The 12,506-nt window shown below is 51.2% G+C and overlaps 1 protein-coding gene across 2 annotated transcripts in view; it reads right to left on the minus strand.

Annotated features, from left to right (window-relative positions):
- The window catches only part of GFRA2 (GDNF family receptor alpha 2), a 169,691-nt gene that overhangs the window by 136,409 nt on the left and 20,776 nt on the right, over positions 1 to 12,506 (minus strand). The window contains exons 1-2 of one of the 2 annotated variants that reach the window (XM_033227203.1): positions 2,364 to 2,413; positions 449 to 546 (exon numbers count right to left, since the gene is read on the minus strand). The exons of the other annotated variant lie outside the window; for it this stretch is intronic. The gene's annotated coding sequence lies outside the window, so the exon portion shown is untranslated. Of the gene's footprint in view, positions 1 to 448; positions 547 to 2,363; positions 2,414 to 12,506 lie in introns of those variants that run through there. 2 annotated transcript variants of the gene reach the window in all.

A 12,506-nucleotide genomic window follows, 5' to 3' on the forward strand; every position in this document is an offset into this window, starting at 1 on the left:
TGGTGGTGGAGTCTGGACTTCCTCCTGCAAGCAGGACTCATCTAGGCCCAACAGGGACTCAAGGGGTGTTGGTGACCGTGGAGCATCACAGCAGATGCGATTGTGTTGTTTCTCTGACTTGCTGGGGACTAGCTGTCTCTCTCTCTAAGCCGGATTTCCTTCCCCCTATGAAATGGTAGGACTACCCTCATTCTTGCTTCTCTGCCACTTGCCTTTCAGGACCACAGCAGTGCTAAATGGTTCCATGTACCAGGTTTCAGATTACAGAAAATATCCTGGGACCCCAGATGCCATTCTCTTCCTCCTATTTTGAGGTGTCAAAACAGAATGATGCTTTCCTGATACAGATCACAAACCCAGCAGAGAATCAAGATGCATTAACACTGATTCAAACACACATGAGCATCACTGTCTTAGAAACAAAGAATTTCAAAGCCTCTCAACTCACCTTGATCACACTTTCATCCCCAGAAGGTTTAGGAGGTAACAAAGGCAACAGTCTTTTCAGGATTAATTCTGATCCACCAGGAAGAAGTTACTGGGAACCTGAAATGACAGAAACCATAGACAGAAGAGACAGGATCTTAGAAGAAAGTGAACATGTCATCTTAGACTTCAGAGTAGCCCAGAAAGAGAACAGCAGAGAGACACGTGTTGAAGACTTTAGAATGTCTAATTTCCAGACATTTGGAGAAAAGGTAGCTACAATCCAGTATCCCGAGTCTCTACAGGGGAAGGTATTTTAAGAACTATGGGTAGCAGTTTCTGGAGACAAGGTTCTGTCTACACAATTGCAAAATATTTCACTGGGGGAGAAAGGAGAAAGAAATCTTAAAGAGTTAATAACAACTTTAGCTGTACTAGCACCTCTCTGGCTGCAGCAAGAAAGCAGACATCCTATCTCTTTCCATCTTCTACATCAAGGAAAATTAGCTTTGCCTTGAAAATCCTGTCTTAGTCACAGCACTTCCCAACTCTAAAATGTTCAGCAACTCTCATTCACCATGAAATTTAAAGCTCAAGAAACCCTCAAGACTCTGCCCATGTGGACCTGATCTACCCTCCCAGCCTCAGCTCACCCTGACCTCCACATCCCACAGCTCCAGGCCAGGGGATGGCAAGCTGCAGCCTGTAGGCCAGATGCAGCTCACCCTACCTGTTTCCGCACAGTCCACAAGCTAAGAATGCTTTTTTGAAATTCTTTTTTTGTTTTTTTTAGTTGGAGTTCCACTGTGTCACCCAGGCTGGAGTGCAGTCGCAAGATCTTAGCTCACTGCAAGCTCCGCCCCCCCCAGGTTCACGCCATTCTCCTGCCTCAGCCTCCCAAGTAGCTGGGACTACAGGCACCCGCCACCATGCCCAGCTAATTTTTTGTATTTTTAGTAGAGATGGGGTTTCACCGTGTTAGCCCGGATGGTCTCGATCTCCTAACCTCATGATCCACCCGCCTCAGCCTCCCAAATTGCTGGGGTTACAGGCATGAGCCACCATGCCTGGCATTTTTTTGAATTTGTAAGTGGTGAGGTGGGAGAGAAATCAAAAGAATAATATGTTATCACATGTGAAAATAATATGAAATTTGAATTTCAATGTTCATAAGTTGTTTTGTTTTGTTTTGTTTTGATTTTGAGACAGTATCTCACTCTGTCACCCAGGCTGGAGTGCAGTGGCATTATCGTGGCTCTCTGCAGCCACGACATCCTGGGCTCAAGCAATCATCTTGCCTCAGCCTCCCAGGTAGCTGGGACTAAAGGCGTGCGTCATCATGCCAAGATAATTTTTTTATATAATTTTTTTTTTTTTTTTTTTTTTTTTTTTTGAGGCGGAGTCTCACTCTGTCGCCCGGACTGGAGTGCAGTGGCCAGATCTCAGCTCACTGCAAGCTCCGCCTCCTGGGTTTACGCCATTCTCCTGCCTCAGCCTCCCGAGTAGCTGGGACTACAGGCGCCCGCCACCTCGCCCAGATAGTTTTTGTATTTTTAGTAGAGACGGGGTTTCACCGTGTTAGCCAGGATGGTCTCGATCTCCTGACCTCGTGATCCGCCCATCTCGGCCTCCCAAAGTGCTGGGATTACAGGCTTGAGCCACCGCGCCCGGCCTTTTTATATAATTTTTGTAGAGACACGGTCTCACCACGTTGCCCAGGCTGTTCTCTAACTCCTGGGTTCAAATAATCTGCCCACCTTAGCCTCCCAAAGTTCTGGGATTACGGGTGTGAGCCACCACGCCCGGCCCATAGTAAAGTTTTATTGGAACACGACCATACTCATTTGTTTCATAACTGCCTGTATTACTTTGTGAGGGCTGCCTTAAGAAAACACCAAAGTAGCACAGACTGGGTAGCTTAGACAAGAGAAACGTACTGTCTCATAGTTCTGGAGTCTGCACATTCTAGATGGAGCTGTTGCCAGGGTTGGTTCCTTCTGAGGCCTCTCTCCTTGGCTTGGAGATGGCTATCTTCCTGTCTTCACATGGTCTTCCCTCTGTGTGTGTCAGTGTCTTCAGCTCCTGTTCTTATGAGGACACCAGTCAACTAGTCACATTGGATCAAGGCCCACTCTAGTGACCTCATTTTAGCCTAATAACCTCTTTAACGGCCCTGTCTCCACATGCAGTCACATTCTGAGGCTCGGAATTCAACATGTGAACTTGGGGGCACAGCTCACTCATGACACTGCTGGAGCTGCTCTTCTGCCACCCCAGCGGAACTACACAGTTGCAACAGAGACCTTATGGGCCCACAGAGACTATTCTAGATAGGTTTTTACTACCGACAGCCTCTTTACTCTGGGGTCCTTTATAGAAAAGGTTTACCCACTCCTGCCCTAGACAATCTGCACTTGCTACACATCCGCCAAACACCATTCCTCATTGTCTGACAGCTGGATATGAGCTCACACTGAAACTTAGACACCCCATTTTCCCCAAAAAGACACCAGCACTGACAACAGTATCCTATGGGGCCACTCCCAGGGGCACCTGCAGTTAAGCCAAAGACCTGAGTCTCTGATGAGACACCCTCAGGTAGTCAGAGAAATCGAGCAGAAAGATAGTGGTCCCTCTCACAGTCACACAAAGGTAGGTGCCAGGGCTGGAGGGGACAAGCCAGAGAGTCCGCATGTAGGACAGGAAACACAGCTGGGACTTAGATGGGGATGAAGCTGTCACGGCTCTGAGAATGCAAAAGTCTGAGGAATGAGCTTTAGAGAGACACATGGGAAGGAAAAGTGCCAGATTAGTCTAGGCCACGGAGCTTGGAGAAGTAGGAGGCATCAAAGAGGCCGTGGAGACAAAAGAATTGGGAAGGAAGGGCCGGGTGCGGTGGCTCACGCCTGTAATCCCAGCACTTTGGGAGACTCAGGCAGGTGGATAACAAGGTTGGAAGATCGAGACCATCCTGGCTAACAAGGTGAAACCCCGTCTCTACTAAAAGATACAAAAAATTAGCCAGGCGTGGACCGGGCGCGGTGGCTCAAGCCTGTAATCTCAGCACTTTGGGAGGCCGAGACGGGCGGATCACGAGGTCAGGAGATCGAGACCATCCTGGCGAACACTGTGAAACCCCGTCTCTACTAAAAAATACAAAAAACTAGCCGGGCGAGGTGGCAGGTGTCTGTAGTCCCAGCTACTCGGGAGGCTGAGGCAGGAGAATGGCGTGAACCCGGGAGGCGGAGCTTGCAGTGAGCTGAGATCCGGCCACTGCACTCCAGCCCCGGCGACAGAGCAAGACTCCGTCTCAAAAAAAAAAAAAAAATTAGCCAGGCGTGGCAGCGGGTGCCTGTAGTCCCAGCTGCTCGGGAGGCTGAGGCGGGAGAATGACGTGAACCCGGGAGGCAGAGCTTGCAGTGAGCCGAGATCGCGCCACTGCACTCCAGCCTGGGCGACAGAGAGAGACTCCGTCTCCAAAAAAAAAAGAATTGGGAAGGAAGGAGCCAGAAGAGGAGGAAGGCCAGGGGACAGAGACCAGGAAGGAGGCTCAAAGGGAGCACAGGGTCTTCGTGACAGCTCCTGGAGAGGGGAGCCCCCGTGGCACACAACATCCCTGTGCAATGAGCGAGATGCTGGGGCTCGAAGGAAAGCAGGCTGGAGCGGGGAGGCGGGGCTCAGAGCTCCAGACCAGCAAGCTGCATTAAGGGGCGGGACACCTGGACACAAATCTGCAAGGGACACAAAAATATAATTGCAGCCAGGCACATGCCTGTGGTGCTCACGCCTGTAATCCCAACACTTTGGGAGTCCAAGGAAGGCAGATCCCTTGAGGTCAGGAGTTTGAGACCAGCCTGGTCAACATGGTGAAACCCCGTCTCTACCAAAAAATACAGAAATTAGCTAGGCGTGGTGGTGCATGTGTGTAGTCCCAGCTACTGGGGAGGCTGAGGCAGGAGAACCACTTAAGCCCGGGAGGCAGAGGTTGCAGTGAGTCCAGATCGCACCACCACACTCCAGCCTGAGCGACAGAGCAAAACCCTGTTTAAAAAAAAATAAAAAAGAAGAAGACCAGGTGCGGTGGCTCAAGCCTGAAATCCCAGCACTTTGGGAGGCTGAGGCAGGCAGATCACAAGGTCAGGAGATCGAGACCACCCTGGCTAACACGGTGAAACCCCGTCGCTACTAAAAATACAAAAAATTAGCTAGGCATGGTGGCGGGCGCCTGTAGTCCCAGTTAGACAGGAGGCTGAGGCAGGAGAATGGCATGAACCCGGGAGGCAGAGCTTGCAGTGTGCCGAGATCGCGCCACTGCACTCTGGCCTGGGCAACAGAGCAAGACTCTGTCTCAAAAAAATGCAACAAATAAGCCATATGGTGCCCAAAACTTGGGCCTCTACACTTGGCTTCTTCAGTATCTTGGTCCTCACTTCCACTGAAATGAACGGGGATTGGTAGGAACTCTCTCATACACTTCCCTTAAGCACCAACTCTAACCCCACGGACAGAGTGTGGAACATATATTTTGGAAAGCCTGTTTGAAGGGGTGCCAGCACACACCCCACCTGAGCATCTACGTGACTGGTCCAGGCCCTGGCCCCAGCTCTGCTGAGCACTAGCTATGTGACCTTGGACAGCCACGTCCTCTCTCAACCTCAGCATCCTTATCTGAAATCCAAGGGACTGGGCGAGGTTCTTCCAGACCCTTGCAGCAGTAATGTTCTGGGAGGGATGACTTTAAGACATTAGGCATATATAGGCCTTGGGGTTCCTGAGCAGATGTGGGCAGAGACTGGGGGAGCAAGAGTGTTGGTTGGACACAGCCCAGAACCCCTTAGTGTGGTTTGTTTGAAAGCTTGGTAAAGGTGTGTTGCAAGGAGAAAGGACATTGACCTAGCAAATGAGGCCTGCTGGCAGACCGGTGCTCAGCACACCGAGCTCAGCTGCGTGAGAGTACACAGGAGCACACACACCCACACACATCACATACACACAGACAGTCAGCTTTTGGCTTCCTCCCAGCTGAGGAGGAAGAAACTAGAGCCACAGAGAGGGACAGATAGGAAGATCCTTTTTTTTTTTTTTTTTTTTAACTGTCACCCAGGCTGGAGCACAGTGGCACAATCACAGTTCACTGCAGCCTCAACCTCCTGGGCTCAAGCAATCCTCCTGCTTCAGTCTCCCAAGTAGCTGGAACTACAGGTGTGTGCCCCCATGCCCAGCTAATTTTTGTATTTTTTGTAGAAACAGGGTCTTGCCGTGTTGCCAAGGCTGGCCTCAAACTCCTCGGCTCAAGCAATCCTCCCACCTTGGCCTCCCAAAATGCTGGGATTACAGGTGTGAGTGACCACACCCAGCCCAAGATATCCTATTCTGCATCAGTTCTGAACAGAGCGAATCCCAGAATAACTGCCCCCATTTTAAAAAGAGAAACTGAGGCAGCCTCACTAAGAGCATTCCCTCACAGACAGACTGGAAGCAAGTCGGAGGCCTCGGCTGCTGACAATTATCTGGGTCTCCTTTCTTAGTGCTGTCCAGGAGGGAGGGAGGGAGGCAGGCAGAGAGGGGAGTGTGGTACAGGACAGCTCTGGCAGAGGGTGGTGCTGGAAAACACCTCGCCCTCGAGGAAGGAAAAAACCACAACCAAACAGCTACAATCAGCAGGGAGGAAAGAGAGGAACATTCTGGGCACTGAGGCCTGTGGTCAGATAAGTGGCCCCAGTCTCACTTCCTCTCCCTCTTCGACGTGCTTTTCCATTTCTCCTTCCCTGCGCCCACAAGCCAGCCTCCAAACAGAGGAGCATTTGATAACATTCAAGCCCCACATCTCTCTATTCCGAGCCCTTGCTTTTTTTTTTTTTTTTTTTTCTTTTGAGGCAGAGTCTCTCTCTGTCGCCAGGCTGGAGTGAAATGGCATGATCTTGGCTCACTGCAACCTCTGCCTCCCAGATGCAAGCTATTCTGGTGATTCAGCCCCCTGAGTAAGTGGTACCACAGGCACATGCCACCACACCCAGCTGATTTTTGTATTTTTAGTAGAGACGGGGTTTTACCATATTGGTCTGACTGGTCTCGAACTCCTGACCTCAAGTGATCCAACTGCCTCGGCCTCCCAAAGTGCTGGGATTACAGGCGTGAGCCACCGCTCCCGGCCCTAGCCCTTGCTGTAAGATGCTTTTCACTTAACTTCCATACCTGCTGTTGACCTCACTCTCCGTCATCAACTCCCACAGAGATTTCTCAATTTGTTGTAAATGTCTCTCAAAACCAAACTCACACTTAATCAAACCCAGGCTTATCTCCCTGAATTCTGCTCTTTAAGTTCAAGCTGGAAATGGAGTCCAGGAGCCACTCAGGGAGACCAGGCTTCCTCCCTGTGACAGGCACCCCATGTATCCCCGAGGGCCGGTGGACAGGGAGGGAGTTGGTGCAGCTGGCTTTCCTTATGCTCATCCTGAAGCATCCCTCATTCCCCTTACTACCATGTCACGGAGCCACTGTCCGCCAAGTCAACGCAGCCCCTAAGGAACCTGTTTCTATTTCTAGCGGACCTCCTCTCAAGGGCTGATGCGATCCTATGTTTACTACCCACAGTGTGAGGAGGGCCTCTTTCTGTGCAGCCTAAAACTGCCTCCCCCGGCCTCTCTGAGGACGCTCGTTCTGGGATTCCGCATGTCCTCCCTGGCCAATGGCAAGGGGCAGGGGGCTGAATCCCCTGTTCAGTCCTGCTGCCATGAGCCATGTGGGGGGGACTCCACAAGGCCTCAAGGGACATCGCTGGGGAGAAGACCATCACCCTGGATTGAGGGTGGACCCCAGACTGTCCTGGCAAAGCAGCTCCCCACTTGCTGTCCCTGCCTGTCACTTTCCTTGTGTGGGACAAATAGACTCCTTCCAGCCGGTATTAGTTTCTTGTGATTGCTGCAACAAATTACCCCACACTGGGTGACTTAGAACAGCAAAGATTTATTCTCTCACCGTCCTGGAGGCCAGACATCTGAAGTCACAGTGTTAGCAGGACCAAAGACTTTAGGGGAGGATCCTTCCTTGCCTTTCCCAGCTTCTGGCAGCTCCCAGCATTGGCTTGCTTGTGGTTGATTCACTCCAGTCTCTGCCTCTGTCTTCTCGTGGCCTTCTCCTCTGTGTCTCAAATTGCCCTGTCCTTAATCTTAGAAGGACAGCAGTCATTGAATGTAGGGCCCACCCTAAATCCAGGATGATCTTACCTACAGATCCTTAATTGTATCTGCAAAAATCCCATTTTCAAATAAGTTCACAATCCCTGGTACCAGGGGTCAGAACGTAGACATGTCTTTTTGAGGGACGAACCATCCCACTGTACTGGTCTGCTGCTCATTCCCTTGCAAGTGATCCTTTCTGCCAAATTTTGAGACCCAGACTCTCTGTGAGCCATGCAAGGCCCCCACTTTCCTTAGCCGGCCATATTTCTCATATTCCCCACAGTGTATCCCCTGCCCTGCCGACAGCCCTCTCACTTTACCCCCATCAATGTCCTTCTTTGTTTTAATTTTTTTAGTTTAAGTTCCAGGATACATGTGCAGAACGTGCAGGTTATATAGGTAAAAATGTGCCATGGTGGCTTGCTGCACCTATCAACCAGTCATCTAGGTTTTAAGCACTGCATGCATTAGGTATTTGTTCTAATGCTCTCCCTCCCCTTGCCCCCAACCCCCCGAACAGGCCCCAGTGTGTAATGTTCCCCTCCCTGTGTCTGTGTGTTCTCCATTGTTCAACTCCCACTTATAAGTGAGAATATGCGGTGTTTGGTTTTCTGTTCCTGTGTTAATTTGCTGAGAATGATGGCTTCCAGCTTCATCCATGTTCCTGCAAAGGACATGATCTCATTCTTTCTTATGGCTGCATAGTATTCCAGGGTGTATATGTGCCACATTTTCTTTATCCAGTCTATCATTGATGGGCATTTGGGTTGGTTCCAAGTCTTTGCTATTGTAAACAGTGCTGCAATAAACACGTGTGCATGTGTCTTTATAGTAGAACGACTTATATTCCTTTGGGTATATACCCAGTAATGGGATTGCTGGATCAAATGGTATTTCTAGTTCTAGATTCTTGAGGAATCGCCACAATGTCTTCCACAATGGTTTAACTAATTTACACTCCCACCAACAGCATAAAAGCGTTCCTATTTCTCCATAGCCTCACCAGCATCTGTTGTTTCCTGAAACGTCCTTTTTTTTTTTTTTTTTTTGAGGCAGAGTCTCTCTATGTTGCCAGGCTGGAGTGGAATGGTGTGATCTCGGCTCACTGCAACCTCCACCTCCCAGGCTCAAGCGATTCTTCTGCCTCAGCCTCCCAAGTAGCTGGGATTACAGGCACACACCACCATGCCCAACTAATTTTTGTATCTTTAGTAGAGACAGGGTTTCACCATGTTGGCCAAGATGGTCCCGGTCTCCTGACCTCATGATCTGCTGCCTCTGCCTCCCAAAGTGCTGGGATTACAGGCATGAGCCACCGCACCTGGCTGAAATGTCCTTATTTCTAAACTCGCTCCAGCTGCCCCCACCTGAGGTCCTCCCTCCTCCCCTCTACCCACCCTATCCTGCCTCAGAGCCTACCCTAAACACGGCAGCTCCTACAGGACGCTGGGAAAGAAACAATTTGACCCTAAGGCATTGAGCCCTGGCTGTGTCACTTACCAGCGGCTTGAGTTCAGACAAGCCTCTCAATGACTCTGGGCCTGTTTCCACCCCCAGACCCCTCAAACATGCAGACAATCCCTTCCTTCCAGACTGGTGAGGATTGAATGACATCATGCACATGAAAGAATCTGCCACCCAGTAAACTCCCAATAAACGTGTGTCCTCCAGATACCTGATCTTCTGTTTCCTGAATCCACTTCTGTTTATGGCCAGCACTGGGCATAACTGTTTCATTCTGTTGGCTTCGTCTCCCCAGACTGAACTTCTTGAGGAATGGGAAGGGTTTGGGGCTTCTCTGGAATCTCCCACAGCACCTGGCATAGACTTGAGTCAGTAAAGGACTGATGCCTGGAATGAACACCATGGTGATGCTCTCAGGTGTGTATTTCAAATGGGAGAAGCAGGCCCTGTGTCCCTGCGGTCACCTCCGTGGTCTGCTTCCCCACGGGCTGGGGCCTCAAGGGAGGGGCAAGACCAGCCTGGTTCCTGCAGGCCTTGGCCACATGGGGAGGTGGCAGTAATGGAATGAGAGGCCCTGAGATCCAATTCCATAATGATTACAGTGAGAGGGACAAACTCCAGAGGCCAATTGTTGGGTGTAATTGGAGTGAACAGCAAATCGCAATGGGCCAAGAGCCCCGAGGCCAGACAGGCTGGGCCCATACAGGTCCAGGAGGACCCTGTGGTCGGCCAGGCCGAAGAAGATCTCTCTCCATTAGGTCCTGGCAGGGGAGGGTGAGCGGGCTGGTCTGTATCATCTGGGTGGAGCGGCTGAGTGGATGTGACATAATTGAATGAGGCCTATGCGTCTTCCACCCAGAGCGGGGGAATTAGCAGGCCCGACCCTCACCTCGGGAGACCGCACTCCCCCTCATCTGCCTGCATTGCTCCACTCCACGCCGCCTGCTCGGGGTGGGGTGGGAGTGCCAGGACAGGGCTCAGGCCAGAGCTGTTGTGGGAAAGAGGGGGCACAGGAAGACGGGCACAGGGAGCCAGGCTCGGGCAGGAAAGTCCCGGGGGGCTGTGGGTAGGGGGTGATAGTGATGGGCTGGGGCGGGGGTCCATAGGACTAGGGTGTGCCAGACAGATGGCAAGGAGAAACCCAGAGCAAGGAGGGAGGATGGGATGGAGGTGGGGAGAGATGGAGCCAGGCACAGAGCAGAGATAGGAACAAGATAGACAGGGAGATAACATGACAGCGGACAGAGATACAGGACAAGCTGAGCAACGGCGAAGAAGAGGGGCAGATAAAGAGAGGCTTATTAAGAAAGACTGATTGGCAGCCCGAGGAATATGCAGACAGGGAGCCAGGGGCTTCATGGAACATAGGCCTGAACCCTCCCCGACCGGGACAGCCAGCCACACCTTCTCTGCACTTACAGAGCACCATTCTGAATACGCCACATTGTCTCACTAAATCCGTCCAGCACTCTTATGGAATTGGTAATTGGTAATGATTTCTTACAGATGGAGAAACTGAGGCTGGAGGGGATAAGTCACCTGCCCAGGGCCACCCAGCTAAAAAACAAAGGAGACAGAAGGTGAGCCCCACTGGAGCTGGTTTCTTGACCCCACCCTCACTCTGCACCAGCAAAGCCTTTCTTGATTTAGCTACAGAGGAATCTGTCTCAGCCCAGCCGCCTCCCCAGGATGGATGGATACAGAGGACTTCGTGGTGGCTGTGGGAGTGGAAGTGGTCAGAAGACTGTCTTTTTTTTTTTGTTCCTTCTTGTTTTGTTTGGTTGGGTTTTGTTTGTTTGTGTTTTGTTTTTTTGAGACAGAGTGTCGCTCTGTTGCCCAGGTTGGATGGCATGATCTCGGCTTACTGCAACCTCCACCTCCCGGGTTCAAGCGATTCTCCTGCTCCAGCCTCCTGAGTAGCTGGGATTACAGGCATGCACCACCTAATTTTTTTAGTAGAGATGGAGTGTCACTATGTTTGTCAGGCTGGTCTCAAGCTCCTGACCTCATGATCCATGACCCTCAGCCTCCCAAAATGCTGGGATTACAGGCATGAGCCACCGCGCCCAGCCTTTTTTTTTTTTTTTAATTCATTTATTTATTTGTTTATTTATTTTACCTTTTCTGGTCTCATTTCCCTATCCCTGGGGCCCCTGGCACTGCCCCTTACCACCTGCAAAGGCCTCTCCAACTCTCCGTCAGCCATTGGATAATCTAATGCATGCACTAATGTCACTTTAAGGTATGTCCTCTGCCAGGGGTAATTACTTTTAATTGGGGTCTCCAGGTGTAATAGGGGAGATATTTGAGGTGGGCAGGAGGGGCTTCCCTATAACCTTTCTAGTTCAGTGTGGGAAGATTCCTCCTGTACTGACTCATCAAGCCAGTCCTGGTTGTGTGACTTGCTTCATCCAAGCAGGGAGAAAATATGTCACCTATTGCCTTTGTTTTTGTTTGTTTGTTTGCTTGAGACTATGTCTCGCTCTGTCACCCAGGCTGGAGTGCAGTGGCACGATCTTAGCTCACTGCAACCTCCACCTCCCAGGTTCAAGCAATTCTGCCTCAGCCTCTTCAGTAGCTGTGATTACAGGCGCATAGCTAATTTTTTAAATTATTATTATTTTATTTTTATAGAGACAGGGTTTCTCCGTGTTGGCCAGGCTGATCTCGAACCCCTGACCTCAAGTGATCAGCCTGCCTTGGCCTCCCAAAGTGCTGGGATTACAGACGTGAGCCACCACGCCCAGCCAGCCACCCATTGCCTTTGTGCCCCCTACCCAAACTCCCGTGGAAGATTCTCAGCCACAGGCACCAACTCGGAAAGTTCTGCCAACCAGAACAAACTCTCCCCAGGAACAGGGCCTTGCCTTGGGGTGGGGCCCACCAAGCAACTGCTCCCACTCACCAAGGAAGCTCTCCTGTCCTCCCTGGCTGCCTGCTGTCAGGGTTCAGAGGGGCTTCAGGCTGAGACATCACCCACCTGGGTGGCTGCTGTGCACTTTCTGACCCAGCCAGGCCTGCTGCCCTGCCCACTGCCTCCCCAGTGCCCTGGGGAGGTGAGAGGAAGTGCCAGCATCAGCTCCTAGATAGCTGTGCCCAGGAGCCCTGAAGGGAGGTGAGAGCTGTTTCACCTTCACGGGCAGTAGCTGCCTAACAGCAAAGCTGGGAAACTCAGTGCCCAGGAAGGAGGTGCCAGGAAGGAGAAGCAAATCAGCTTCTCCACCCTGCTCACAGGCCATGGACAGACAAAGCAGGAAGGAGGACAGGCAGAAAGACGCAGGCACAAAGAGACTGGAGAAGAGATGCTAGTGACGGAGCCCAGCGCTGGAGGGAGGACTGCTTTCAAGTTTCTATTTTTACCTGATAATGACCCGGAGACCCAAAGAGGCAAAGTGATTCACCAAGGTCGCCTAGCTGGTCCTGACACTGAGCGGG

The sequence above is a fragment of the Trachypithecus francoisi genome, unplaced genomic scaffold (assembly GCF_009764315.1).
Source record: "Trachypithecus francoisi isolate TF-2019V2 unplaced genomic scaffold, Tfra_2.0 Contig01440, whole genome shotgun sequence".
Lineage (NCBI taxonomy): Eukaryota > Metazoa > Chordata > Mammalia > Primates > Cercopithecidae > Trachypithecus > Trachypithecus francoisi.